Consider the following 27,673-nt stretch of genomic DNA (forward strand, 5'->3'; position numbering starts at 1 on the left):
CTCAATAGATGCAGAAGAAGCATTTGACAAAATTCAACATCCATTCATGATAAAAACTTTTACCAAAATGGGTACAGAGGGACCATATCTCAACATAATAAAAGCTTTTTATGACAAACCCACAACCAATATAATACTAGATGGTGAAAACCTGAAAGCCTTCCTGCTAAAATCTGGAACAAGGATGCCCATTCTCACCACTTCTCTTTGAAACAGTATTAGAAGTTTGAGACATAGCAATCAGATAAGAAAAAGAAATAAAAGGTATTCAAATTGGAAGGGAAGAGGTAAAGCTGTCCTTATATGCAGATGGCATGATACTATACATAGAAAACCCTAAAGACTCCACACAAAAACTACTAGAACTGACAACTGAATTCAGCAAGGTAGCAGGACACAAGATTAACATACAGAAATTGGTTGCATTTCTTTAACAATGAAATATCAGAAAGGGAATGTTAAAAAAAAAAAAAACTTTTAAAATCACACCCCTCAAAATAAAATACTTAGGGCTAAACCTGACCAAGGGAGTTAAAGACTTATATGCTGAGAACTGTGAAACATTAATAAAAGAAATTAAAGATGATTCAGAGAAATGGAAAGATATTCCATGGATTGGAAGAATTAATATTGTTAAAATGGCCATACTACCCAAAGCAATATACAGATTTAACACAATCCCTATCAAATTACCCATGAGATTTTTCACAGAACTAGAACAAATAATCCTAAAATTTATACGGAACCATAAGAGACCCAGAATTGCCAAAGCAATCCTGAGGAAAAAGAACAAAGCAAGAAGCATAACCCTCCCAGACTTCAGACAATACTACAAAGCTACAGTAATGAAAACAGTGTGGTATTAGCACAAAAACAGATATACAGATCAATGGAACAGAATAGAGAGCCCAGAAATAAACCCACACACCTATGGTCAATTAATCTTTGACAAAGGAGGCAAGGATATAAAATGGGAAAAGACAGTCTCTTCAGCAAATGCTGCTGGGAAAGTTGGACTGCATGTAAATCAATGAAGTTAGAACACACCCTCACACCATACACAAAAATAAACTCAAAATGGCTTAAAGACTTAAATATAAGTCATGACACCATAAAACTCCTAGAAGAGATCATAGGCAAAATATTCTCCGGCATAAATCATACCAATGTTTTCTTAGGTCAGTCTCCCAAGGCGATAGAAATAAAAGCAAAAATAAACAAATGGGACCTAATCAAACTTATAAGTGTTTGCACAGCAAAGGAAAACATAAACAAAACAAAAAGACAACCTACAGAATGGGAGAAAACATTTGCGAACGAGGCAACCAACAAGAGCTTAATTTCCAAAATATACAAACAGCTCATACGGCTCAACAACAACAAAAAAACCAACAACTCAATCGAAAAATGGGCAGAAGACCTAAATAGACATTTCTCCAAAGAAGACAGAAAGATAGCCAATAGGCACATGAAAATGTGCTTAATATCACTAATTATTCAAGAAATGCAAATCAAAACTATAATGAGGTATCACCTCACACTAGTCAGAATGTCCATCATTAAAAAGTCTACAAATAAAAAATGCTGGAAGGGGTGTGGAGCAAAGGGAACCCTCCTACACTGTTGGTGGGAATGTAAGTTGGTGCAGTCACTATGGAAAACAATATGGAGGTTCCTCAGAAAACTAAAAATAGTATTACCATATATGATCCAGCAATCCCACTCCTGGGTATATATCCAGACAAAACTATAATTCAAAAAGACACACACACCCCTATGTTCATAGCAGCACTATTCACAATAGCCAAGACATGGAAACAACTTAAATGTCCACTGACAGATGAATGGATAAAGATGTGGTACATACATACAATGGAATACTACTCAGCCATAAAAAAGAACAAAATAATGCCATTTGCAGCAACATGGATGCAACTAGAGATTATCATACTAAGTGAAGTAAGTCAGAAAGAAAAAGACAAATACCATACGATATCACTTATATGTGGACTCTAAAATATGGCACAAATGAACCTATCTACAAAGCAGAAAGAAACTCACAGACATAGAGAACAGACTTGTGGTTGCCAACGGGGAGGGGTTTGGGGAGGGTTGGACTGGGAGTTTGGGGTTAGTAGATGCAAACTGTTACATATGGAATGGATGGACAACAAGGTCCTACTGCATAGCACAGGGAACTATATTCAATGTCCTGGGATAAACCATAATGGAGAAGAATTTTAAAAAGAATGTGTATATATGTATAACTGAGTAACTTTGCTATACAGCAGAAGTTAACACAACTTTGTAAATCAAGTGTATCAATAAAAGAAGAATTAAAAACTTTTGTGCTTCAAAGGACACTATGAAGAAAGTGAAAAAACAGCCCTCCGCATGAGAGAAAATATTCGCAAATCATATAGCCGATAAGGGACTTGTATTCAAAAAATATATAGAACTCATAACACAATAATAAAAACACAAACATAATTAAAAACGGGTAAAGGATATAGACATTTCTCCACGTAAGGTATGCAAATGACTGATAAGTACATGAAAAGATGCTCAACATCATTAGTCTTCAGGGAAATGCAACTCATCAGGGAAATGAACTTACGTGAGGTCCCTGGAGTAGTCAAATTCATAGAGACAGGAAGTAGAATAGAGGTTGCCAGAGGCTAGAAGATGGAAGAACGGGGAGTTAGTGTTTAATGGGGACAGAATTTCGGTTTGGGAAGATGAAAAATTTCCGGAGATGGACGGTGGTGATTGGTTGCGCCACAGTGTGAATGTGCTTAAGGCCACTTAAGAATGGTCAGAATGGTAACTTTTCTTTTGGGTATATGTAGTGTAAGCTCTGACAGTTTTTTTTTTTTCTTTTTTGTGGTGCTAGCGCCTGAATTAAGCTTTCATTGCCGAGGCATCCCCTTCAACACGTTGCCAGCCACGCGACCAGATAAAGAGCCAGGCCACCCCCCAAACTGAGGCTCCTTTGTTTTAGAGATCTTGGTTGATTTTAATAACTGACAATTTGGGCTACTTGGTTTTGGTTTTGTTTATTTTTTTCTCTTCCTGCGCTTTAAATTCCCACTCTTATGTTTTAAGTTCACCAATAAAGAGTGAGCCCTCAGAACCCTAGGCCCCCAACCTCTACCCCAATAAAAGCACAAGCTCAGGTACACCCCCCCACACACACATGACCTCACTGTGTGCCCCCAGATGTGCTGTGTATGTAAGTAGTAAACTTACATACAAAGGTCTTGGAAGTAGTAAACTTACATACACAGGTCTTGGAAGGAGTAAACTTCTAATTCTTTCCAAGTTTCTGGATGGTTATTGCTGAAGGGCATCTTGCAATCACAGTAAGAACCACAGGGCTTTTCCAACCACAACACTGGTGGTTGATAGGCTAAGACCAGCACAACAGAGTCTATTTTACCACACACAGAAATCCCCACTTCACTCTGAGACCCGGGCTCTCCTGCCACTTTTGTGCCTCCCCCTCCACATCCCAGACATCTGCACTCATGCAGGACTCTGGACTCTAGATCACTGTCAGGAGGCAGTCCCCTGCACCCTCATTTCCCACCTCCCCTAGGGGACTTCAGGGACCACAGAGACAACCTCATCACTCCCTGGCCTCCTGGCTCCTCGGCCTCCTCAGTTGCTTCCAGTATGTCCATGCCCTGCTTTAATTTGTCCCTCCAGTTCCTGTGGGCACCTCTGCTTGCCCTCCTCCATCATCCCCTGCTGTCTTCTCCTCCATCCCTCCCTCTCTGATTCCCAGGGCCATTGTGTATCACACTTGCACTGACCTCGCCACTGGTCCTTTCCTTACCCCCCATGGTAATACTGACCATCTCCCTTTGTTGGACTGGTACCCAGGCTCAGTGCTGCTGGGGGGGAAAAAATCACACACCTGTACACTCACCTGGTCTACACACTGCCAGGTTGCTGCTGGGTTGTTTTTGTTTTCAATTAACTTTTGTCAGCTCACTCTACTGTGCTCTAGGACAATTCCTCTGAGTCTTAATTCTTCTCAAGTCCCTGACCTTTCCCTCCCCCTCAGCAGACAGTCTCACCTTTCACCTCAGGTAGAAAACTGGAACCATTGGAACCAACTTTCTAAAATGTCCACAATCAAACCTGATAAAACTGAGTTGTAGCCCTCTCTCGTGTAGGTGAACCCTTCTACCATGCCCTGGGTCCCCTCTCCTCCTGCCCGTCCTCGTCTCTGCCTTTGAACCTCTTTCTGCCATCATCTTTGAGAAATGAACAAGCCGTTACCATCTTAGAGGAAAACCCTCCTCAAACTCACCCTGCCTTCTACTTCCACTCCCTTCACAGCCACCCTTCTCTAAAGAATTGCCTGAAATGTCCGTATCCATCTCTCTTTCTTTCCGTGAAGACACTCACTTGGCTTTCTCTCTGTCCACTGTACTTGGGATACGGGAGGAGTAGAACTGGAGGGAGGGACGTGTCTTCACTGATTAGTCCAGATGGTGCCCAGGCCACTCTGCTCACACCCTATTGGCCCATGCCTGGTCACACGGACACCTAGCTGCAAGGGAGGCTGGAATTGTAGTCTCTACCTGGCATCCACGTGTCCCCCAGACTTGGTGGGCTGGGTTTGTAAAGAAAAGGAAAATTTGCCCAGAATTCCAGGTCTACAAGGGTCAAGCCCTTAGCCACTGTAGCTGCCCACTGACTGCATGCCTGAGGGGCATTGAGGATGGAGAAAAACAGGAAGCATTCTGAGCTTTGGATACCTGCCCCTAGATAGTTAAGATGCATATCTAAAGAAAAATTTCAATCACCCCAGATTCTTGAATCTTCCCATATATAGAAAAGTTCTAGAAAAACATTTTTTGTTGATATACGGCTTGATTCCTATAATACAATGCTATAAGGTGTGCCCTGAAAGCAAATAAAGTGGTTGAAATCCAAAAAAGAAAAAAAAAGAAAGAAAAGCACTCGAATTATTAACCTGAGATGACTGTTCTTTGTGATTAGGAGTCATCTTTTGATGTGACATGTTTATTCCAGCAAAAAAATTCATATACATCCTGGCTCCTCTCTTACCTCTTCAGAGCAGTTTCTCAGAGCCATCTGAGAGGCTGTCTCCCAGGTTATACTCAGCTGAATAAGACATTGAATAAACTTAACTCACAGTTCTTAAATTGTGTGGTTTTTTTAAGTTGACAGGTTACTAAGTGGATAAAGGGGATCTGTGGACAGTAATCAGTCTCCATCACGCTGGCCTAGAACCATTCTTAGAGCTCAAGGTTACTATTTGGCAGTACCACCTCAAAGTCAGAGTGCACAAAACTGACCTCTCCCCCTCTCCCCACCTCCTCCCATACACCCCCACACCTGGTGTTCCTTAAGGCTTTGCTGACCCAGTGGATGACCAGCCAGCTGCTCAGGCACCAGAGGGGTCCTGGCTTCCACTGTCGACACCAGTCAATTCTGCCTCCTCAACGTCTCTGGACAGGTCCACCTTCCTCCATGGCTACTGCCCTCTAGTCCAAGCTGCATTACCCCTCCCCCACCCTGGGGTCTACAAACACCCTCTCTCCTTCTCCACACCCACTCTTGTCCCAGCAGCACATCCCCCAGAGCATCTTTCAAAAGACAACTGTCGAGAGGGCAGACAGCAGAAGCAAGAAGAACTATAATCCTGCAGCCTGTGGAACAAAAACTACATTCACCGAAAGATAGACAAGATGAAAAGACAGAGGGCTATGTACCAGATGAAGGAACAAGATAAAACCCCAGAAAAACAACTAAATGAAGTGGAGATAGGCAACCTTCCAGAAAAAGAATTCAGAATGATGATGGTGAAGATGATCCAGGACCTTGGAAAAAGAATGGAGGCAAAGATCGAGAAGATGCAAGAAATGTTTAACAAAGACCTAGAAGAATTAAAGAACAAACAGAGATGAACAATACAATAACTGAAATGAAAAATACACTAGAAGGAATCAATAGCAGAATAACTGAGGCAGAAGAACAGATAAGTGACCTGGAAGATAGAATGGTGGAATTCACTGCTGCAGAACAGAATAAAGAAAAAAGAATGAAAAGAAATGAAGACAGCCTAAGAGACCTCTGGGACAACATTAAATGCAACAACATTCGCATTATAGGGGTCCCAGAAGGAGAAGAGAGAGAGGAAGGACCCGAGAAAATATCTGAAGAGCTTAGAGTCGAAAACTTCCCTAACGTGGGAAAGGAAATAGCCACCCAAGTCCAGGAAGTGCAGAGAGTCCCATACAGGATAAACCCAAGGAGAAACACACAAAGACACATAGTAATCAAATTGGCAAAAATTAAAGACAAAGAAAAATTATTGAAAGCAGCAAGGGAAAAACAAAAAATGACATACAAGGGAACCCCCATAAAGTTAACAGCTGATTTCTCAGCAGAAACTCTACAAACCAGAAGGGAGTGGCAGGACGTATTTAAAGTGATGAAAGGGAAGAACCTACAACCAAGATTACTCTACCTGGCAAGGATCTCATTCAGATTCGATGGAGAAATCAAAAGCTTTACAGACAAGCAAAAGCTAAGAGAATTCAGCACCACCAAACCAGCTCTACAACAAATGCTAAAGGAACTTCTCTAAGTGGGAAACACAAGAGAAGAAAAGGACCTACAAAAACAAACCCCAAACAATTAAGAAAATGGTAATAGGAACATACATATCGATAATTACCTTAAACGTGAATGGATTAAATGCTCCAACCAAAAGACACAGGCTCTCTGAATAGATACAAAAACAAGACCCATATATATGCTGTCTACAAGAGACCCACTTCAGACCTAGGGACACATACAGACTGAAAGTGAGGGGATGGAAAAAGATATTCCAAGCAAATGGAAATCAAAAGAAAGCTGGAGTAGCAATACTCATATCAGATAAAATAGACTTTAAAATAAAGAATGTTACAAGAGATAAAGAAGGACACTACATAATGATCAAGGGATCAATCCAAGAAGAAAATATAACAATTATAAATATATATGCACCCAACATAGGAGCACCTCAATACATAAGGCAACTTCTAAAAGCTATAAAAGAGGAAATCAACAGTAACACAGTAATAGTGGGGGACTTTAACACCTCACTTACACCAATGTACAGATCATCCAGACAGAAAATTAATAAGGAAACACAAGCTTTAAATGACACAATAGACCAGATAGATTTAATTGATATTTATAGGACATTCCATCCAAAAACGGCAGATTACACTTTCTTCTCAAGTGCGCACGGAACATTCTCCAGGATAGATCACATCTTGGGTCACAAATCAAGCCTCAGTAAACTTAAGAAAACTGAAATCATATCAAGAATCTTTTCTGACCACAATGCTGTGAGATTAGAAATCAATTACAGGGAAAAAAATGTAAAAAACACAAACACATGGAGGCTAAATAATACGTGACTAAATAACCAAGAGCTCACTGAAGAAATCAAAGAGGAAATGAGGGCTTCCCTGGTGGCGCAGTGGTTGAGAGCCCGCCTGCCAATGCAGGGGACACGGGTTCATGCCCCGGTCCGGGAAGATCCCACATGCCGTGGAGTGGCTGGGCCCGTGAGGCATGGCCGCTGAGCCTGTGCGTCTGGAGCCTGTGCTCCGCAACGGGAGAGGCCACAACAGTGAGAGGCCCACGTACAGCAAAACAAACAAACAAACAAACAAAGAGGAAATGAAAAAGTACCTAGAGACAAATGACAATGAAAACACGATGATCCAAAACCTATGCGATGCAGCAAAAGCAGTTCTAAGAAGGAAGTTTATAGCAATACAAGCCTACCTCAAGAAACAAGAATAATCTCAAATAAACAATCTAACCTTACACCTAAAGGAACTAGAGAAAGAAGAACAAACAAAACCCAAAGTTGGCAGAAGGAAAGAAATCATAAAGATCAGAGCAGAAATAAATGAAATAGAAACAAAGAAAACAGTAGCAAAGATCAATAAAACTAAAAGCTGGCTCTTTAAGAAGATAAACAAAATTGATAAACAAAATTAATAAACCATTAGCCAGCCTCATCAAGAAAAAAAGGGAGAATCAAATCAATAGCATTAGAAATGAAAAAGGAGAAGTAACAACTGACACCGCAGAAATACAAAGGATCATGAGATTACTACAAGCAATTATATGCCAATAAAATGGACAACCTGGAAGAAATGGACAAATTCTTAGAAAAGCACAACCTTCTGAGACTGAACCAGGAAGAAATAGAAAATATAAACAGACCAATCACAAACACTGAAATTGAGACTGCGATTAAAAATCTTCCATCAAACAAAAGCCCTGGGCCAGATGACCTCACAGGTGAATTCTATCAAACATTTAGAGAAGAGCTAACACCCATCCTTCTCAAACTCTTCCAAAATATAGCAGAGGGAGGAACACTCCCAAACTCATTCTACGAGGCCACCATCACCCTGATACCAAAACCAGACAAAGATGTCACAAAAAAGGAAACTACAGGCCAATATCACTGAGCAACATAGACGCAAATATGCTCAACAAAATACTAGCAAACAGAATCCAGCAACACATTAAAAGGATCATACACCATGATCAAGTGGGATTTATCCCAGGGATGCAAGGATTCTTCAGTATATGCAAATCAATCAATGTGATAAACCATATTAACAAATTGAAGAATAAAAAGCATATGATCATCTCAATAGATGCAGAAAAAGCTTTTGCCAAAATTCAACACCTATTTATGATAAAAACTCTCCAGAAAATGGGCATAGAGGGAACCTAATTCAACATAACAAAGGCCATATATGACAAACCCACAGCAAACATCATTCTTAATGGTGAAAAACTGAAAGCATTTCCTCTAAGATCAGGAAAAAGACAAGGATGTCCACTCTCACCACTATTATTCAACATAGTTTTGGAAGTCCTAGCCATGGCAACCAGAGAAGAAAAAGAAATACAAATTGGAAAAGAAGAAGTAAAACTGTCATTGTCTGCAGATGACATGATACTATACATAGAGAATCCTAAAGATGCCACCAGAAAACTACTAGAGCTAATCAATGAATTTGGTAAAGTTGCAGGATACAACATTAATGCACAGAAATCTCTTGCATCCTATACACTAATGATGAAAAATCTGAAAGAGAAATTAAGGAAACACTCCCATTTACCATTGCAACAAAAAGAATAAAATACCTAGGAATAAACCTACCTAGGGAGACAAAAGACCTGTATGCAGAAAACTAGAAGACACTGATGAAAGAAATTCAAGATGATACAAACAGATGGAGAGATATACCATGTTCTTGGATTGGAAGAATCAATATTGTGAAAATGACTATACTACCCAAAGCAATATACAGATTCGATGCAATCCCTATCAAATTACCAACAGAACCAGAACAAAAAATCTTAAGATTTGTATGGAGACACCAAAGACCCCGAATAGCCAAAGCTGTCTTGAGGTAAAAAAACGGAGCTGGAAGAATCAAACTCCCTGACTTCAGACTATACTACAAAGCTACAGTAATCAAGACAATATGATACTGGCACAAAGAAAGAAATACAGATCAATGGAACAGGATAGAAAGCCCAGAGATAAACCCACACACCTATGGTCAGCTAATCTATGACAAAGGAGGCAAGGATATACAATGGAGAAAAGACAGTCTCTTCAATAAGAGAAAACTGGACGGCTACATGTCAAAGAATGAAATTAGAACATTCCCTAACACCATACACAAAAATAAACTCAAAATGGATTAAAGACCTAAATGTAAGGCTGGACGCTATAAAACTCTTAGAGGAAAAACACTCTTTGATGTAAATCACAGCAAGATCTTTTTTGATCCACCTCCTAGAGTAATGGAAATAAAAACAAAAATAAACAAATGGGACCTAATGAAACTTCAAAGCTTCTGCACATCAAAGGAAACTACACACAAGACGAAAAGACAACCCTCAGAATGCGAGAAAATATTTGCAAACAAATCAGCGGACAAAGGAGTAATGTCCAAAATATGTAAACAGCTCATGCAGCTCAATATTAAAAGAAGAAACAACCCAATCCAAAAATGGGCAGAAGACCTAAATAGATGTTCTCCAAAGAAGACATACAGATGGCCAAGAAGCACATGAAAAGCCGCTCAACATCACTAATTATTAGAGAAATGCAAATCAAAACTACAATGAGGTATCACCTCACAGCAGTTAGAATGGGCATCATCAGAAAATCTACAAACAACAAATACTCGAGAGGGTGTGGAGAAAAGGGAACCCTCTTGCACTGTTGGTGGGAATGTAAATTGATACAGCCACTATGGAGAACAGTATGGAGGTTCCTTAAAAAACTAAAAATAGAATTACCATATGACCCAGCAATCCCAATACTGGGCATATACCCAGAGAAAAACATAATTCAAAAAGACACGTGCACCCCAATGTTTATTGCAACACTATTTACAATAGCCAGGTCATGGAAGTAACCTAAATGCCCATCGACAGACGAATGGATAAAGAAGATGTGGTACATGTATACAATGGAATATTACTCAGCCATAAAAAGGAACGAAATTGGGTTATTTGTAGAGACGTGGATGAATCTAGAGACTGTCATACAGAGTGAAGTAAGTCAGAAAGGGAAAAACAAATATTGTATATTATCGCATATATGTGGAACCTAGAGAAACTGTACAGATGAACCGGTTTGCAGGGCAGAAATAGACACACAGATGTAGAGAACAAACATATGGACACCAAGGGGGGACAGCGGCAGGGGGTGGTGGTGGTGGTGTGATGAATTGGGAGATTGGGATTGACATGTATACACCGATGTGTATAAAATGGATGACTAATAAGAACCTGCCGTATAAAAAAATAAATTCAAAAAAACCCCACCAAAAACAAACAAGCAAAAAAAGACAACTGTCATGTCAACACAACACTTAAAACCCATCAACAGCTTCCTAGTGCTCCTAGGAGAAAATCCAAATAAACCTCGAGGGCCTTGTAGGACTTGGCCCTTGCTCACTCACACCATTCCCCCAGTCTCGATCCGAATGCCCCATGCCCCAGCTGCGCTGGCTTCTTCCAGCTCCTCCAAGACACCCACTCACCAGAGAGGCTTCCTGCCCAGCATAGAATCCTGCATGCCTGCACACACACACCTACACGTGCACACAAACACCTAATTCCTCCTCACCCTCAGCTGTGGCATCTTTCCCAGAAAGGGCCCCCCATGGACCGTTCACTCCCTCGGTCTCTGTTTGCTGAGCACCCAGCACTGCTCGCTGCATCACTATGACAGCTGCAATTAGGCACTAATCAGGCATCAGTTATCCACTTCCCCTCTTTCTAAGGCCCATCCCTTTTGATGAGCACTGCCACCCCAGGACCTGGTCCTGTACCAGGCCTGCGGCAGTCCTTCAATAAACATCACTGAGGAACAAAGGCTCTGACAAGTCCTGCTGCAAAGACTGTTTAACCTCATCTAACCCAGCATTTCCCCTAACATAGTTGAGCATGAAACCATTCTTTCCTTTAAGCCCCATCACTCTTCCGAGGAACAGTTTGAAACTGTAGATCAAGGCTCTAGCTGCTCCAACTTCTACCAAAATTGTGCTCTCCGGGGTCTACGTGTGCCAAGACACAAAGGACCAAACGTCAGATGGTGAAATGGTGGACATGGCAGGGAGTAGGGCAGACGTCCCCTTGGCCATGAAACCACAGGCTTGGGCTCAGGGTGGACGCCCTGCCTGGAGGAGAGAGACTCAGGAGTGACGTGGAGGAAGGTGCTTCCCAGTGGGTCCCACCTGAAGTCCCACCTGAGCAGAGAAGCCAGGGGAGGACCCCCAGGTTCTAGGTGGCACAATTAGCTTTCGCTATGTCCACACTGTGGGGGAAACAGCGGGCCCTTCGGAAATGCCAGGCGGTGTGAAACACTTCCTAACTGGGAAATGCATTTGGGGCCGAGCAGTGGCTGGCTGGCCACAGTCCCCTCTGCCAGCTGAGACACCTGGTTCCCTCATTTCCTTTGCTCTGACAGTCACAGCCATGGGGGATGCGCCGAAAGGCTCTCCCTCTACTTACAGTTCCCTGGGAGCTCTTCCTCCTGCCGAATTAACTTGGAAGCCAAGTTTCCACAGACGTGACCCCTCATTAAATACGACTGCAGGACGATTTTCCTCAGCTGGGGATGCTTGCGGTGGGCGGGAGACTGGGCCATCTGGGTCTCGTCACTGTCCCCCCCACACGCAGCCTCCCTGTGTCTACTTTGGCGCTGCTACATGTCCTCAGGCTGAGTTCCCGGCAGAAGGGACAGGAGGACAGGCGGCTTTGTCCTCTGCCCAGCCGTGTCCTTGCCCCTGGCCTTGGGCACAAAGGGAGAGCAGAACCCCACCGGCCAGGCTGGCTCAGCAGGGGCCTCGGGCTTCACAAAGAAGGCAGGGTGGCCAGAGAGACGTCTCCGGTCCGCAAAGTTTCCGGAGGTCACTGCCAGGCTAGGCACCCTGGAGGCCTGGGGTCTCTGTCTAGCAAGCCCCGGGGTGAGGCCCCACAAGGCACAGACGCGCCTGGAGTCCAAGCCAGCCAGGCTGGGAGGCTGGGTGGGTGAGCGGGAGGCCCTTGCAGCCAAATGCCTCTGCCTGCACAGGGCAGGGGATGCTGGGTAATGCTCCCATGAAAACAGGTGTTTGACAGACAGGCCTCGTGCTCAAAGGAGCCGCACGCTGGTTTGAGCGAGAGAGCCGGGTTTTATTCGGTCCTGTTGTGATAGAGGAAAAAGCTGTGCTCGTCTCCGAGGGCAGTAGAGACAGCTGGGGTAAACAGGCAAGGAGCAGTGAGGGCGTCCGTAGGTGGAAAACTACTACAAGGAGACAACGGGAGGAGGATTCTTGCTAAAGGCAGGTCAAGGAGTAGACATCAAAGTGAGGATGAGGGGCTTGGTCTGATGGCAAGGGTGGGGTGACATAGCAGGATTCTCTACCGAGACTGGCTTAGGCGGGCCCTGGACCGGCCCTGCCGAAAAGAGGGCTCAGAGGAACCTGTCTAAAGGATTGGTCAAGAAGAGCCCTTGCCCCGCTTCAGCCTGAGGAGGGGCTGAGTTTGGGGGGCAGGCAGGGTTGAGCCTCAGGCTCGACAGAGGGTTCCCTCACCACGGCTCCATCTGGTGGGAGGGGGAAACAAGATTTATCCCTCACAGGTCCTGGAGGGTACAGGGCATGCCCAGGGCCACACAGCGAGGCGGTGGGGAGAGAGGTGACCCCAGGCTCTGCCTTTATTAGGGTCCGAGGGAGGCGTGTCTGGGGTTTCGAGGGGTCACTCACGGGCTAACTGAAGCATAAGAGTGAGAATTAGGGCTCAGGAAACCGGAGGCTGGGTCACTCAGCACCTGGTTATCTAGGTCCTCCAGGGCCTCTGAAAGGGCAGCTTCATGGTCGCGGGGGCCTGGATCCCTACCTGGCTGTTTTGCAGGTGGCTGTACCATGCAGCTCGCAATAGTTCGTTCAAGACGGACGTCTTGAAACGGATGCCTCGGGAACCAAAACGTAACGTCAGGCGTTTACATTTCCGATTCATCTGGGACCCGCGCCCTGTCCCTCCTGCCAGCTCCCTGAGTCCTTCAAAACTGCTGTGGATGGTGCCAGTACATCTCTGATGCGCGCTGTGGCCGCCGGGAGCATCCCCGGCTGCCCCTCCCCCCATTCCCCTCCCCACCCTGCCACGCCTCTCATCACGCACACACTTAATTCATTCTTTATTCTAAGAATTGACGGCACCTGCAACCTGTGTTTTTATTAAATGTTAGATAAAATAAACTCTCTGTAATTTTCATTTTTAAAAATCGCTTCAATCAAGCCTTTTACTTTTTTCCCACTCTTTTGAATGTGGTTCTCACAGTAGCTCCCTCGGCCCACAGCATCAGCATATCTCATCTGGGAGTGTGTTAGTGATGAATATGCTCGGGCCCGCCCTGACCTGCTGAAGCGGGAAATATGGGGGTGGGGGAAGCCACCCGAATTTTAACAAGCCCCCAGGAGATTCTAATGCACGCTAGAGGTTGAGAACCACTGGTTTAGAGTAAAATTTTAGTCTCTGTTTCGAGTAAATTCACTTGAAGTAGCCAGCTATCCTTAGCTATCAAGCCCTCCTGTATTTCCTTTCTTTATGGTCATACACGTTTGAGGAGAACTCACCCTCAGGGCCTGGGTTCCCTTCAACGAGCCCACTGGTTACATGAAGAGCAGGTGCTTCAAAGGCTACGGTTCTCCTCATGGCTGCAGAGTGGAATCACCTGGGAAGCTGCCCCAACTAAGGGTTCTGGCCCCACCCCCAGGCAGGCAGGGCCAAACGCCTGGATGTTCACATCTTCCCTTGGGTCTAAGTGTGGACAGGTGTGGAAACCTGGCCCGGGAGGGGTCAGTGCCCCTCAGAGGAGAGTCTTGCCGCCCTTGGCCCATTGTAGCGGAACAGTCGCTGACAAACAAACTAGAAATTTGGGCAGATTCGACTCAGGGATAAACGCTGTCCATGCACAGCAGGGCGCGCGGCAGAACTAGACCCGAGAGACCCGGAACTCAGAGCAGCTCTCACCCCAAAAACCTCACAGTGGAGCTCGTTCACGTTGACTGTCTCCCTCAGGGGACAGACCTTGGACGTCCCTTGCTGTCCTTCCAGGAGAGGTCCTGCAAGGCCCTAGGCCTCTGCCTCCCTGCCCCGCCCCTAACATCCTTTTCTCCACTAACTGCTCATCAATCATGCCGTCCACCTGGGCACACTTTGTATTTGGGGGGAGGGGGAGTTCAAGGACAGGCTGCCTTTAAGAGACCCAGAGTCCCTCCAATGGCTTCCAAAACGTTACAGCTCAACTTCCACCCAAGAAGTGGAAATAGAAGTGGAAATCTTTTGTATTCTGGAAATAGAAAAGATTTCTTTCTTAAAAGTGCAAAGATCCCTTTTCTTTGGGATATTATAAAAAAATTAAACTGTGTTATAGAGTAGTCTCCTGTTCAATGACTTAGTTTATATTATCTCATACTGGAAAAAAATATCTCCAAGGTGAAAGTCAGGGGCCCTAAGTAATAAATGGGAATCAAAACAGTAGCAAAAAGCTGCAAGACAACGGCTTTACCACTGAAACAGCACCATTCCTCCCACACGCTCTGTGTTTCTACGGACCATCGGACCGTCGTCCTGTTTGCCTGAGATTCAAGTTTAACTCCAGATTTCAGGGGCGGGAGAGAGACACCTGGGCCCTGGGGGATGGGCCTCTGCTGGAAGGCCTTCTCGGCTTTGTTTGTAAAACAAAACGTTCTTTGACTATAGTGAGTCAGGAAAGAAGAATTTGAAGGAGGTCTGGAAATGAAATTTCCTGCCTGCGGTTGGACTCAGCCCATCTGTCTCTAAATCTACCCCAAGGATATTCGTTGCACTGTGACCAGGCTGTCCCTGCACCCCCCAGACTCCTATGGTGTGGGCAGGTAATCTGGGAAGCAGGGCGGCTACCAGCACAGGCAGGGCTGCGGAGACGAGCCTTCGATTCTGTGGATGCCATCCCCAGTTCCCCTCTGGTCTCTGCTGAGACTGGGGGATTTGTCATCTCCAGCCTGGCCTCCGTCCCTGAAGGCTTCTTAAGCAATAAGGCACTATAAATCTCAGTCCTTTTGATAGGGACAGAGTAAAGAGACAGAGTAGGTGATTAAACAGTTAATCCCACTAAAGGATCATAAGTAAAGGAAAAAGTATGGGAGACCCCTGTAAGTTAATGATCGTTCAAGAAAGTAGGTTTGCTTAACCACAAAACCAAGCTGGCTTGCTTAGCAACAAAACCACGCAACAGAAGCATGAGACATGCCCCCAAACAATAACACAATGGTGGCATGAGACCCACATCTTGCCCAGTGAGGTCAGTAAGTTAATGACTTTTAGGACATGGTCCTCTGCTCACACTAAAAGCAAAAATATAAGGAAAAGGTGACACTATACTGAAACTTGAGATGACATCATATTTTAGTATACGTTATCGCTCATTTCCATTGCACCATGACAGTGTCAGCTTGACCATGTAGGGACAAGAAAACTCCCCCACCCGACCTGGAGGAGGAACTGATGACGGAAGCGTGACGTCTGCTCAAGAATGAGGAAGAAGGCGGTCTTTTTCCTCTCACCACTTTTCCTTTGATTATAAAAATGTAGCCACAAAGTTCGCGGTGCCGCACTCCCTTGCCTGACCGCTTATATCTCTCACAAGCGTCCTATACTAATAAGCTCTTTCCTAACCTGTCACCCTGCCTCTCGCTGAATTCCTTCTGCTCCGAGACAGAAGAACCTATGCTCTACTGAGTACCGACCGAGACGCGTTCTGCTGGTTTCACTTTTATCTTTTGTGTCTTTCTTTGCTGGTGGGAAAGCACGAATAAGAATCCCGGGTTGTCAGCTGCCCCTGTGTGCCAGAACTTGAGACTTTCTGAAGGAAACCCAGGAAAGTCCCGGGAACACCCAGACCACTTGGTAACCTGGTTGTTGCCAGCAGAAGTGACACGGCTGCCTGGTTCCCGGGGACCTGTCAGGAATCCAAAAAAATTCCTTTATGGTTCTCAGAGGGGTCTGGAACTTTCTCAGGACCCCACCCATTTTGTAATTAGTGGAGCCAAGTTTGGAATCTGATATTCCAATTCACCAAATGCTGCTGGCTTGGCCCCTCAAGGGACTACTTTAATCGCGAAGATTTAAGATCTTCAAACTCCAGAGCCTCCTACCTGAAGGGTGATCCCCTGACCGGACCACCTGGGAAACTGCTGGAAACAAAGACTCTCCAATCCCACCCTGTGACTCCGTCAGAACCTAAATTTACCTCATCCTCAGGTGATTCAGGACAAAGCCCTGTTCCAGAGATGGGGAGATAGAAATGGGGTATGTGAGGGGGGTGGGGCTGGAGCCATCTCCCCCACAGAAAAGTGGTCTTAATGAAAGACACAAAAAAATGGTATATTTAACCTGGTGCAGCCATTATGGAAAACAGTATGGAGGATCCTTAAAAAACTTAAAATAGTGTTACCATATGATCCAGCAATCCCACTCCTAGCCATATGTCCAGAGAAAACTCGAATTCAAAAAGATACATGCACCCCAATATTCACGGCAGCACTATTTACAATAGCCAAGACATGGAAGCAACTTAACTACCCATCAACAGATGAATAGATAAAGAAGATGTGGTATATATATACAATGGAATATTACTCAGCCATAAAAAAGAATGAAATCATGCCATCTGCAGCAACATGGATGGACCTAGAGATTATTCTAAGTGAAGTAAGTCAGACAGAGCAAGGCAAATATCATATGATGTCACTTATATGTGGAATCTAAAATATGATACAGGGAATTTCCTAGCAGTCCAGTGGTTAAGACTCCGTACTTCCACTGCAGGGGGCGCAGGTTCCATCCCTGGTTAGGGAACTAAGATTCTGCCAGCCACGTGGCACGGCCAAAAAAAAAAAGAGTAAAATATGATACAAATGAACTTATTTACAAAACAGAAACAGACTCACAGACATACAAAACAAACTTAAAGTTACCAGAGGGGAAAGCGCGGTGCGGGGAAGGGATAAATTAAGAGTTTGGGATTAGCAGATACAAACTACTATATATATAATAGATAAACAACAAGGTCCTGCTGTATAGCACAGGGAACTATATTCAGTATCTTGTAATAAACTATAATGGAAAAGAATATGCAAAAAAAAAAATAGTACATTTACCAGTGAGAACCTGCCCAAGCTAACCAAAACAGCAGGATCCTATGCTCTGGATAGAGTTTGTTTTTTCAGGTTTTGAAGGGCAGTTACATGTGTCTTTGAATAAAACCAGGAAAACAAATCAATTATTTAATTGATGATCTCTGACATGACAGAGAGAGATTTTTAAAAATTAACAGACTTTTTTGGGAGGAATTTTAGGTTTACAGAAAAATTGACCTGAAAGTACAGAGTTCCTATACGCCTCTTACCCTCTCACTGCCCCCTCAACCCCCTTTATTTCCTATGCTTAACATCTTGTATTCACGTGGGACATTTGTTACCATTGATGAGTCAACACTGACATAGTATTCTTAACTCTGAAGTCCGTAGTTTACATTAGGGTTCATCTTGGTGTTGTACATTCTATGGGTTTGGACAAATGTATGATGCTATGCAACCAGCACTATAGTATCATACAGAGTAGTTTCACTGCCTTAAATATCCTCTGTGCCCCACCTACTCATCCCTCCCTCCTCTGTAACCCTGGTAACCAGTGATCTATTTATTGTCTCCATAGTTTTGCCTTTTCCAGAATGTCCTGTAGTTGGAATCAAACAGTAGGCTTCTCAGATTGGTTTCTTTCACTTGGCAAAATGCATCGAAGGTTCCCTCCTCCATGTCTTTTTATGACTTAATATAGCTCATTTCTTCTCACCACTGAATAATATTCCATTGTCTGAATGTACCACAGTTTATTTATCCATCACCTACTAAAGGACATCTTGGTTGCTTCCAAATTTTTGTGACTGTGAATAAAGCCGTGATAAACATTTGTGTATTGGTTTTTGGGTGACCGTGTCTTCAACTCCTTTGGGTAAATACCAAGGAGTGTGATTGCTGGATTGTAAGAAACCGCCAAACTCTCTTCCAAAGTGGCTGCACCGTGTTGTATCCCCACCAGCAATGAATGAGGGTTCCTGCTCTTCCACATCCTCGCCAGCATTTGGTATTGTCAGTGGTCTGGATTTGAGCCATTCTAATGTGCGTGTAGTCGTGTCTCATTGTTGCTTTAAGTGCCTCTTCCCTGATGACATATGACATGGAGCATCTTTTCATGTGCTTATTGGTATCTGTGTATCTTCTTTGACGAGGTGTCTGTTTAGAACTTTGGCCCAGTTTTTAGTGGGGGGAGGAGAAATCGTTTAAAACATGATATTAAAAAAATCCACAGCCACACAGTGTGTGATTCCATGTGTATGAAATGCCCAGAACAGGCAGATCCACAGAGACAGAGAGTAATTAATTAGTAGTTGCCAGGGAAGGCGCGGGTGACTGCTCCTTGGTACAGGGTTTCCTTTTTTTTTTTTTTTTTTTTTGCGGTACGCGGGCCTCTCACTGTTGTGGCCTCTTCCGTTGCGGAGCACAGGCTCCGGACGCGCAGGCTCAGTGGTCATGGCTCACGGGCCCAGCCGCGCCGCGGCATGTGGGATCTTCCCGGACCGGGGCACGAACCCGCGTCCCCTGCATTGGCAGGCAGACTCTCAACCACTGCGCCACCAGGGAAGCCCCAGGGTTTCCTTTTGAGACGATGAAGGAGTTCTGGAACTGGATAGAGGAGATGGTTGCACAACATTTTGAATGTACTAAATGCCACTGAATGGTTAACTTTAAAACAGTTAAGATGGTAAATTTCATGATATGTATTCACCACGATTTTAAAAAAGAGAGAGAGAGAGAAAGCGGCCTCCATGATGAGGGTGTGAAAACACTGCAGTAAATCCAGGGCACTTGCCCAGACGGTGAGGGTCAATGGGATCTGCGTGCTGGCAGCTCCCCTTCGGACCCTCCCTTGGTACAGGAGCACCGGCTCCCAGAGACGCCCCCTCCATCTCCCCCTTCAAGATCCAGGCTGCCCCCTCGCCCCACTCAGGTCACAGTCACTGCAATACATCCCTCCCTTTGTACGAGCCTGTGCCAGCAATCCAGGCATGACTCTGTCCCTCACAGAGTCACCCAAAATGCCCCAGGGCTGAAGCACCCAGTCCTCGGCAGGGCAAGGCCGTCATTCACTCCTGGCCGTGGCCTTCACCAGGCACCATCCCCACTCACCTCCCACCTCTCTGCCTGGCGTTTGGGGATGTTGAAGGTCAGCTCTCCCTCCCTGGCTCCATTCAGGACCTTCAGTCATGAGGGGATGGAAAAGGGAGCTACAGCTTCTGCTTATTTGATATCCCTTTGCCACGATTAAAAACAACCCCGTGTTTAAAGAGCTCACTGTAAAACCAAAGAGGTCTGAATTGAAAATGACATGTTCCTGGAGCAAAAGGCAAGACGCAGGCCCAGCTCCCACACCACTCCTCAACACGGCTCAGTCCATCTCCAGCCGGAGTGGAATGTCACTTCCTCAGCTCCTCCCTGGGGCTTGGCCCCCTCCTCACTGAGTACAGGGCTTCCTGGCTCACCCGGGGAGGGTCCGGCTCTGAGGACACTCACCAGCTGCTGCCCATGGTGAGCCCCTCTCTGCAGCCAGCTTGGCTTCTCCGGGAAGGAGCGTTTGCAGAGGACCAGCACGGACCCCACCGCTGGGCACTTATCCACTGGCCGATGCTCTGCCTTTGCTTCCCTGAATCCTGCAAGGCCTGTGCTTCTGATCCCACAGTAGAGATGGCAGGGGGCCGGGAAGGGTGTGCCGGACCCCCAAGGCACTAGGTGGTGTGCCCTTGTCACTGTTAACCGGTGAAGACTGAGGTACATCCCAACACCCCTCGGACTGTGAGGGTCGCAGGGTGATGCACCTGACACTCTGGGAGACACTCTGGGCTTCACTCAGTGCAGCCGCCCCCAGATGTTGAAGCTAGAACAGCTTCCTTCTCCTGGCCCCTAACCTAGACCACCCAGCCCCTGAATCCTTTCTTCAGCCCCCAATCCCCACCCCAAGCCTTTGCTTTGGCCGCCAGTGGCCTCGGGCCCTGCACGGCCATGCCCGGCCATGCCCAGTTGGTCTCTTTCCCGATCTTCTGCCCAGACACTGAAGGAGATGACTTTCCTATTTTCCAAGGGCGTGGCCCTGTGGAGACGGAGCTGGTCTCATCACCTGTAACTCACAGGCCTCCTGGTTAAATGGTTTTCTGAGAGGCGGGAAAACACAATTACGTGCTGTGCTGGGAACACTGCGGTTGCATCTGTGGAGACTGGGTTTCCTGAAATACAAAAACCCTGAGCTCTCGGCCTCTCCCAGCCTTACCAGGACTTCACAGAGGCAGGCCTGCTGCAAGAGTCCCCTTTAAGTTCACGGCCCACCTTAGGGGTGTTGGGGGCCAGCACACTTTTTCTGTAAAGGACCAGAGAGTAACTAGTGTAGGTTTTGGAATCTAGATGGTCTCTGTGTCAACCGCTCAACTCCGCCATCGTACTTCTGAAGCCACCACAGACAACATGTGGATGATGGGTGTGGCCGTGTTCCCATAAAATGCTACTTCCAAAATCAGGCAGAGGGGCCTGATTTGGCCTGCAGACCTTATGGCTGACCCCTCCCTAGAGAAAGGAGAACGGAAAATATTGACCAGCTTCATTTTCCTTTATTCATGAGTTCAAGATCCCACAAGAAGGGGCAGCCCACGAAGGCCCTGCTCCCCTCACTTTGTTGGGGGACATCCTTGACTGTGTGTCCCCCAGTACATATGTTTGTTTCTGAATTATAGCCATGTGCTATAGTACTGATAGATACTTTACAAAATCTACAAAAAGAGAACATTTAAAAGGATGACAAGGATGAAATGAGCTATTTAAATTTTAAAAAAATCTAATTTGTTAGAAGTATAAGAAACTTTGTAATTAAAAATACTTTAAAAAAATTTATTGGGCTTCCCTGGTGGCGCAGTGGTTGAGAGTCCGCCTGCCGATGCAGGGGACATGGGTTCGTGCCCCAGTCCGGGAAGATCCCACATGCAGCGGAGTGGCTGGGCCCGTGAGCCATGGCCGCTGAGCTTGCGCGTCCGGAGCCTGTGCTCCGCAACGGAAGAGGCCACAACGGTGAGAGGCCCGTGTACCACAAAAAAAAAAAAAAAAAAATTTATTAAACTATTGCTGATTTGGTGGTATGAGTTGTTTTTAAGGCATTTTTTTAAATTTAGGAGTTTTTAGTATATGTGCTGCTCAAGTGAGCACAAAATTTAGGGGCTAACATACAACACTGTATTAGTTTAATGTGTACAATGTGATGATATATCTATATCTATATCTATATCTCTATCTATCTATCTATCTATATATATACCTCTATCACATCACATAATTACCATTTTTTGCTGTGGTGGTAGTGAAAATACTTAAGATCTACTGTCTTAGCAACTTTGAAGTAAAGGATACAGAATTGCTAACTGTAGTCACTGCGCTGTACATGAGCTCCCCAGAACTCACTCATCTTCTAACTGGAAATTTGTACCCTGTGACCAACCTCTCCCCTTTTCCCACCCACAGCCCCTGGGAACCACCATTCTACTCTCTGTCTCTACAAGTTTGGCTTTTTTAGATTCTACATATAAATGAGATCATACAGTATTTGTCTTTCTCTGTCTGACTTCTCTCAGCATAATGCCCTCAAGGTCCATCCATGTGGTCGCAAATAGCAGGATGTCCTTCCTTCTCGTGGCTGAATAATAAATATTCCAGCGTGTACGTATGCACACCACATCTTCTTTATCCAGTCATCGGCTGACAGACACTTAGGTTGTTTCCATGTCTTGACTACTGTGAATAATGCTGCAGTGAACACAGGAGTTCAAATATCTCTTAGAGACTGATTTCATTTCCTTCCAATATATACTCAGAATTGGTATTGCTGGATCATGCGGTGGTTTTCTTTTTAATTTTTTGAGGAAGCTTCATACTGCTTTCCATAGTGGCCGCACCAATTTACATTCTCACCAACAGTGTGAAAGTGTTCCCTTTTCTCCACAGCCTCACCAACGCTCATCTCTTATCTTTTTGATAATAGCCATCCTAACAGGCAGGTATGAGGTGATACCGCACTGTGGTTTTGGTTTGCATTTCCCTGATGATTAGTGATGTTGAGCACCTTTTCATGTACCTGTTGGCCATGTGTACGTCTTCTTTAGAAAAATATCTATTCAGGTTCTTTGCCCATTTTTTAATTGGATTATTTGCTTTTCTGCTATTAATTTGTATGAGTTCCTTATATATTTTGGATATTAATCCAGGGACTCTTCTAGTGTTATTTTAACCATTTTGTTGAATATTTTAAAATGTAACATCTTCCCATTAGTTTACAAGAAAACCTGACCAACACGAGGGGAGATAGAAATTTACTAGCCAAATTTTTTTCTTTTTTGGCTGCATTGGGTCTTCATTGCTGTGCGCGGGCTTTCTCTAGTTGCGGTGAGCGGGGGCTACTCTTTGTTGCGGTGCACGGGCTTCTCACTGCGGTGGCTTATTTTGTTGCAGAGCATGGGCTCTAGGTGCATGGGCTCAGTAGTTGTGGCTCGCGGGCTCTAGAGCACAGGCTCAGTAGTTGTGGCGCACGGGCTTAGTTGCTCCGCGGCATGCGGGATCTTCCCAGACCAGGGCTCGAACCCATGTCCCCTGCATTGGCAGGATTCTTAACCACTGCACCACCAGGAAAGCCCACCAAAATTTTTTAAATTGCATAACTGGGTGGCTTAAAACAACAGAAATTTATTTCTCACAGTTCTGGGGATGGAGGTGCCAGCAGCTTTGGTTCTTGGTGAGGGTCCACTTCCTAGTTTGCAGACAGCTGACTTCCTGATAAGTCCTCACATGGTAGAGAGACTACGAGCAAGCTCTTAGGTGTCTCCTCTTATTAGGGCACTAATCCCATTGTGGGAACCCCACCCTCATGACCTCACCTAACCCTCATCACCTCGCAAAGGCTCCACCTCCTAACACCATCACATTGGGGGTGAGGGCTTCAACATATGAATTTTAAGGGGACCCAATTCAGTACATAACAGCCAGTAAGACAATCGTGGACATAAAATGGGATCATAAAAAATCATCTAAAAGAAAGCAGGAATAGGGAAGAAGAGAACAGATGGGACATGTTGAAAACAAATAGAAAGATAGTGGGTTTCAATCCATCCTATCAATGATTACATTAACCATCCCCCTCCCAGCACGAGCCAGGCCTCAGCTGAGAGTGAAAAGGTGGGGTGGGAGCCTGAGAGACCAGGAAGGAAACTAGGACCAAGGAGAAGGTTTTTAGTGGATGAGAGAGACAAGTTACGCTTTAGAACTTTGGGCTTTAATGTCCAAAAATGAGACACTTCTGACGTTGAAAAGCAACCCACAGAGCTATGGAACCCGGCCAGGGAAATGTAGAGCTTTAGTACAACGGGGCGTTACAGTGGGAAAGGGGCAAAGGTATAGGTCTGCTGGAGAGGCAGTGTCATTACAGACCTCGGGCTGGAAGACACCCACCTGTTCCTGGTCCTAGAAGATCTGAGGGTTCCCGAGCTCAGACCCGCAGACAATGACCATCCCCCCTACAAGGTAAATGGAAAGGCTTGCCAGTAAGGAGCAAAGCTGATCTGACGTTGTTTCTATCTTTGGATTTGCAAAGCAGGTGACACCGAAGGTTTTACAAGATGGGCTCTTTCCTTGCCGCTCCGTTCACCGTTGTTTAACACCCATGGGTGGCCACTCTTGTGAGGTCCCGGGCTGGGGGTGGTTGGAACTGGTTTCCAAAACTCTAAGTGTGTTTATGAAAAAGCAGGGATGGGCTGGCCAGGATCGAGAAAGAGGGCAGGGCCTCTCAGATCCGAAGAGCCGACCCCTCAACCCCTTGGTGCAAGCATCTTCCAGGCTTCTTCGGACAGTCATTTCCACTGGGGCGGGGGAGCTCCCTGCCACCTTGGCGGAGCCAAAACTGATCCCAGAGGAGTCAGGAGGCATGGGGCTCAGCTCACTCCCCCAAAACATGTGCTGCCCCCACCAGGGGCTACGAAGGGGCCTCTCCAGGAGCCCTCCCTCCACCGGGACAAAGGTAGGGAGGGTGAGGGCCGCGGAGTCTGGGACTCCAGCCCCGGAACTGTGAGCTCCGGGGCTAAAGCCCACCCACCAGTGTTTCGCTCATTTCTGAATCCCCGGCACCTGGCACGGTTCCTGGAGTAGAGTTGCCTCAAGAAATATTTGAGATGAATTAATTGTTAATTAATAAAAAGTGAAGCAGAAACCATGACTGAAACCTAACAGTCCATTAAAAATGTGCAGCATTTGCTCGCCAGCCCTGGAACACTAGATACTGAGGAGGAACCACTTGGGGCTTGAAAGCAGGGAGGGGGCGGGGTGAGGAGCACGAGGCACCTGCTTCAGGTGCAAAATTTAAGAGAGTCCCCAACACTCAGGGATCCAGATAAACGATATGCAATGCAATACTTGAAGAATATCAAAGTGAATGCAAATAACGCACGCTAACAAAATATCCAGATTCCAAATAAAGACACGATAAGCAGCAGTGCTGCCTTACAACGTACCGCGGGAGAGACTGACTTGAAGACGCCTGGGCAGAGGATTGCAGGAATGACGCAACCTAACTGGGTTTCCTTCCCCTCCGCTCCCAGCCCCAAGCTCCCAGGCTTTTCTGAGCTAATTGGCTAGAGAACAGTGGGTGTCTGACAGGGGGAAAGGGGTTCCTGGGGCTCCGTTTAGTCCCCACAGAGAGGACTGGGGCAGGTCTCATCTGTGGCTACTGGGGAAATGACCACGATGTAGCCCTCTGTCCCCACTCCAGGGCATAGAGCCACCCTGCACCTGGGCCTGTGAGTCTGTTTCCAGGCGTTCGGTGGAAACAGCTCCCCGGGGCACTATGCCCATGACAGCGCCGTGTGTTTGGAGAACATGCCTGGGAGCCGGCGTTTGGAGAACATTCTCATTACAAGAGATCAAACATACAAACAGCGACAGCCAGACCAGATATGACGAGAGAACTCTGACTCCAACCCCTGCAGCGATCAGGCCAAAATGGCCAGGACTTGGCCAGGGACTGCCAGCTTCCCTCGTTTTTGCCCCTGCTTTCAACTCGGGACCAACCTGGCAAAAACAAATATGCCCCGTAACCAATCACAAAGGATGTCCTGCTTGTAATTAGCATGCCAGCTCCCCTACGCCAACAGCCTCCAATTGCGCCTCACCCAAAGCCTTGCCTTTGCTCTGCCAGCAGCTTTCTACTGCTCTGGCTGCCACCCATCTCTCTCCCTCCCTCCATCCATCTCTCTCCCTCCCTCCATCCATCTCTCTCCAAACGCAGGTGATTGGACTGACTCCCTGCCCTGGCCAGCTCCGAGGAAGCAGCCTGTGCTCTTCGCGTTGGGATCCGCTTAGCTTACAGGAGCGTGGCCTGGGGCACAGGCGCTGTCTTGGGTGCTGGTGAAGTAAGTGCTCTGAGGGTCCTGGGCTGCTCCCTCCACCCAGAACAGTCCCCCGCAACTTACTGGAAGGGATGCGGGGCGCTCCTGAGAGGCAGGATGGCGTCACGGGTAGGAGCCCAGACATGTAGCCAAGTGGCCAGGGTTTGCAGCACCAGCCTGCCTGCAGCCTTGGTCAGCCAGCCTCTCACGCCTCATTTGAAAATGGGGGACAATGAAAGAGCCCCCTCAAAGCGCAGCACGTGGATTAACAATGGCTGCTAAGTCTCACCTATTATTATCACTTGTCTCCATCTTACACGTTGTCAAGTGGAACAATAAACTCACATGTTCTCATGGAGTGTTTTTTTCACCCTGAAAGCTAAACAGTACAAGGTCCCTGCTTTCACGGCAGCCTTTAGGCATCCCTGACACTCTATTTCCAGCCCTTTGTGCACATTCTTAGATTTTGTTCTTTTCCTTCACAGTCGAACACCCGGTCCACTGGGGTGATGCCAATGAACACATTATTGTTGCTAAAAAAATTGCTAATTGCAGCAAGACTAATGGTTTCCTGGGTTGTCTGCATTGTACTAAGTCTACAGGACCCCAGCGCCCTCCCTTGAAGCTGCTGCCCGCCGAGTTAAAATGAGCCCAGCGAGAACATTCCTTCCTCCTCCCGTTTAAGCATGAGGGGTGGTGGGTACCCGGGTTCTTAACCTTAGTCTTTTCTGTTACCTTTTGTTCTTCCTCGGGTTCTCTCTGCTCCCATCTCCATTCAGAAATTCCCCGGGGCCCGTCCACGCGTTTCTGCTTCCGGTTCAGGGATCCCAGGCCCTCAGTGTCGACCTGACCCACAGGTGTCAATGCATGGGTCTCAGTTCTCATCCTGCGTAATAAGAAGCTTCCTGTTAAAATACAAATGTATTAACGGATAAGGACAACCATGCACACTTTTCCATAGATGGGTTTACATCACCATTTAGAACCCCAAAACACCCAGCCAGGGGGTGGGGAACCCAACCAACTCAGCAATCTCACCCCCTGCCCTGCTTTAGTTTTTCCCATAGAACGTATCACCTTCTAACACAGTGTTTCATTTACTTATTTATTATGTCTCTTCGTTGTCTCCCTCCATTAAAAGTATAGTTTCATGAGCTAAAGCGGTGCCTGGCGCATAGTAAGTGCTCAAGAAATATTCACAGAAGGAATCCATGAGTCACCCATGGCGTGCATGGTCCATGCTCAGTGACAGCCTGAGACCGCTTGTCCTGGGCCTGTGGTGAGCACGGAAATTGCAAGCCAACGTCCAGACACTCTGAAAGCTCCATGGCATCTAACCGCACGGTCATTTTTTTCTGGTGGTTCATCTTGATCGTGTTTTATGAAAGCCTTAGTCGCATAATGGATTGGAAATTAATAACAAAGCAAAACAACTGGTCCTTTGCCACAGGTAATCTGAGAAGCACCAGAGTAGCAGACGAGAGGTCTGAGGGCCTGGGACACAGGAAACGTGCATTTCTAAGGTACACGTTTAAG

The 27,673-nt window shown here is 46.0% G+C and overlaps 1 protein-coding gene across 1 annotated transcript in view; it reads right to left on the reverse strand.

The window, feature by feature from the left end:
• Nucleotides 1-26,954, reverse strand: part of DNAH17 (dynein axonemal heavy chain 17) — a 140,706-nt gene extending 113,752 nt beyond the window's left edge. Inside the window, exon 1 of the mRNA XM_059997538.1 lies at nucleotides 26,873-26,954. The gene's annotated coding sequence lies outside the window, so the exon portion shown is untranslated. The remainder of the gene's footprint in view (nucleotides 1-26,872) is intronic.
• Between the last annotated feature and the right edge of the window lie 719 nt (nucleotides 26,955-27,673).

The sequence above is a fragment of the Delphinus delphis genome, chromosome 19, assembly GCF_949987515.2.
Source record: "Delphinus delphis chromosome 19, mDelDel1.2, whole genome shotgun sequence".
Lineage (NCBI taxonomy): Eukaryota > Metazoa > Chordata > Mammalia > Artiodactyla > Delphinidae > Delphinus > Delphinus delphis.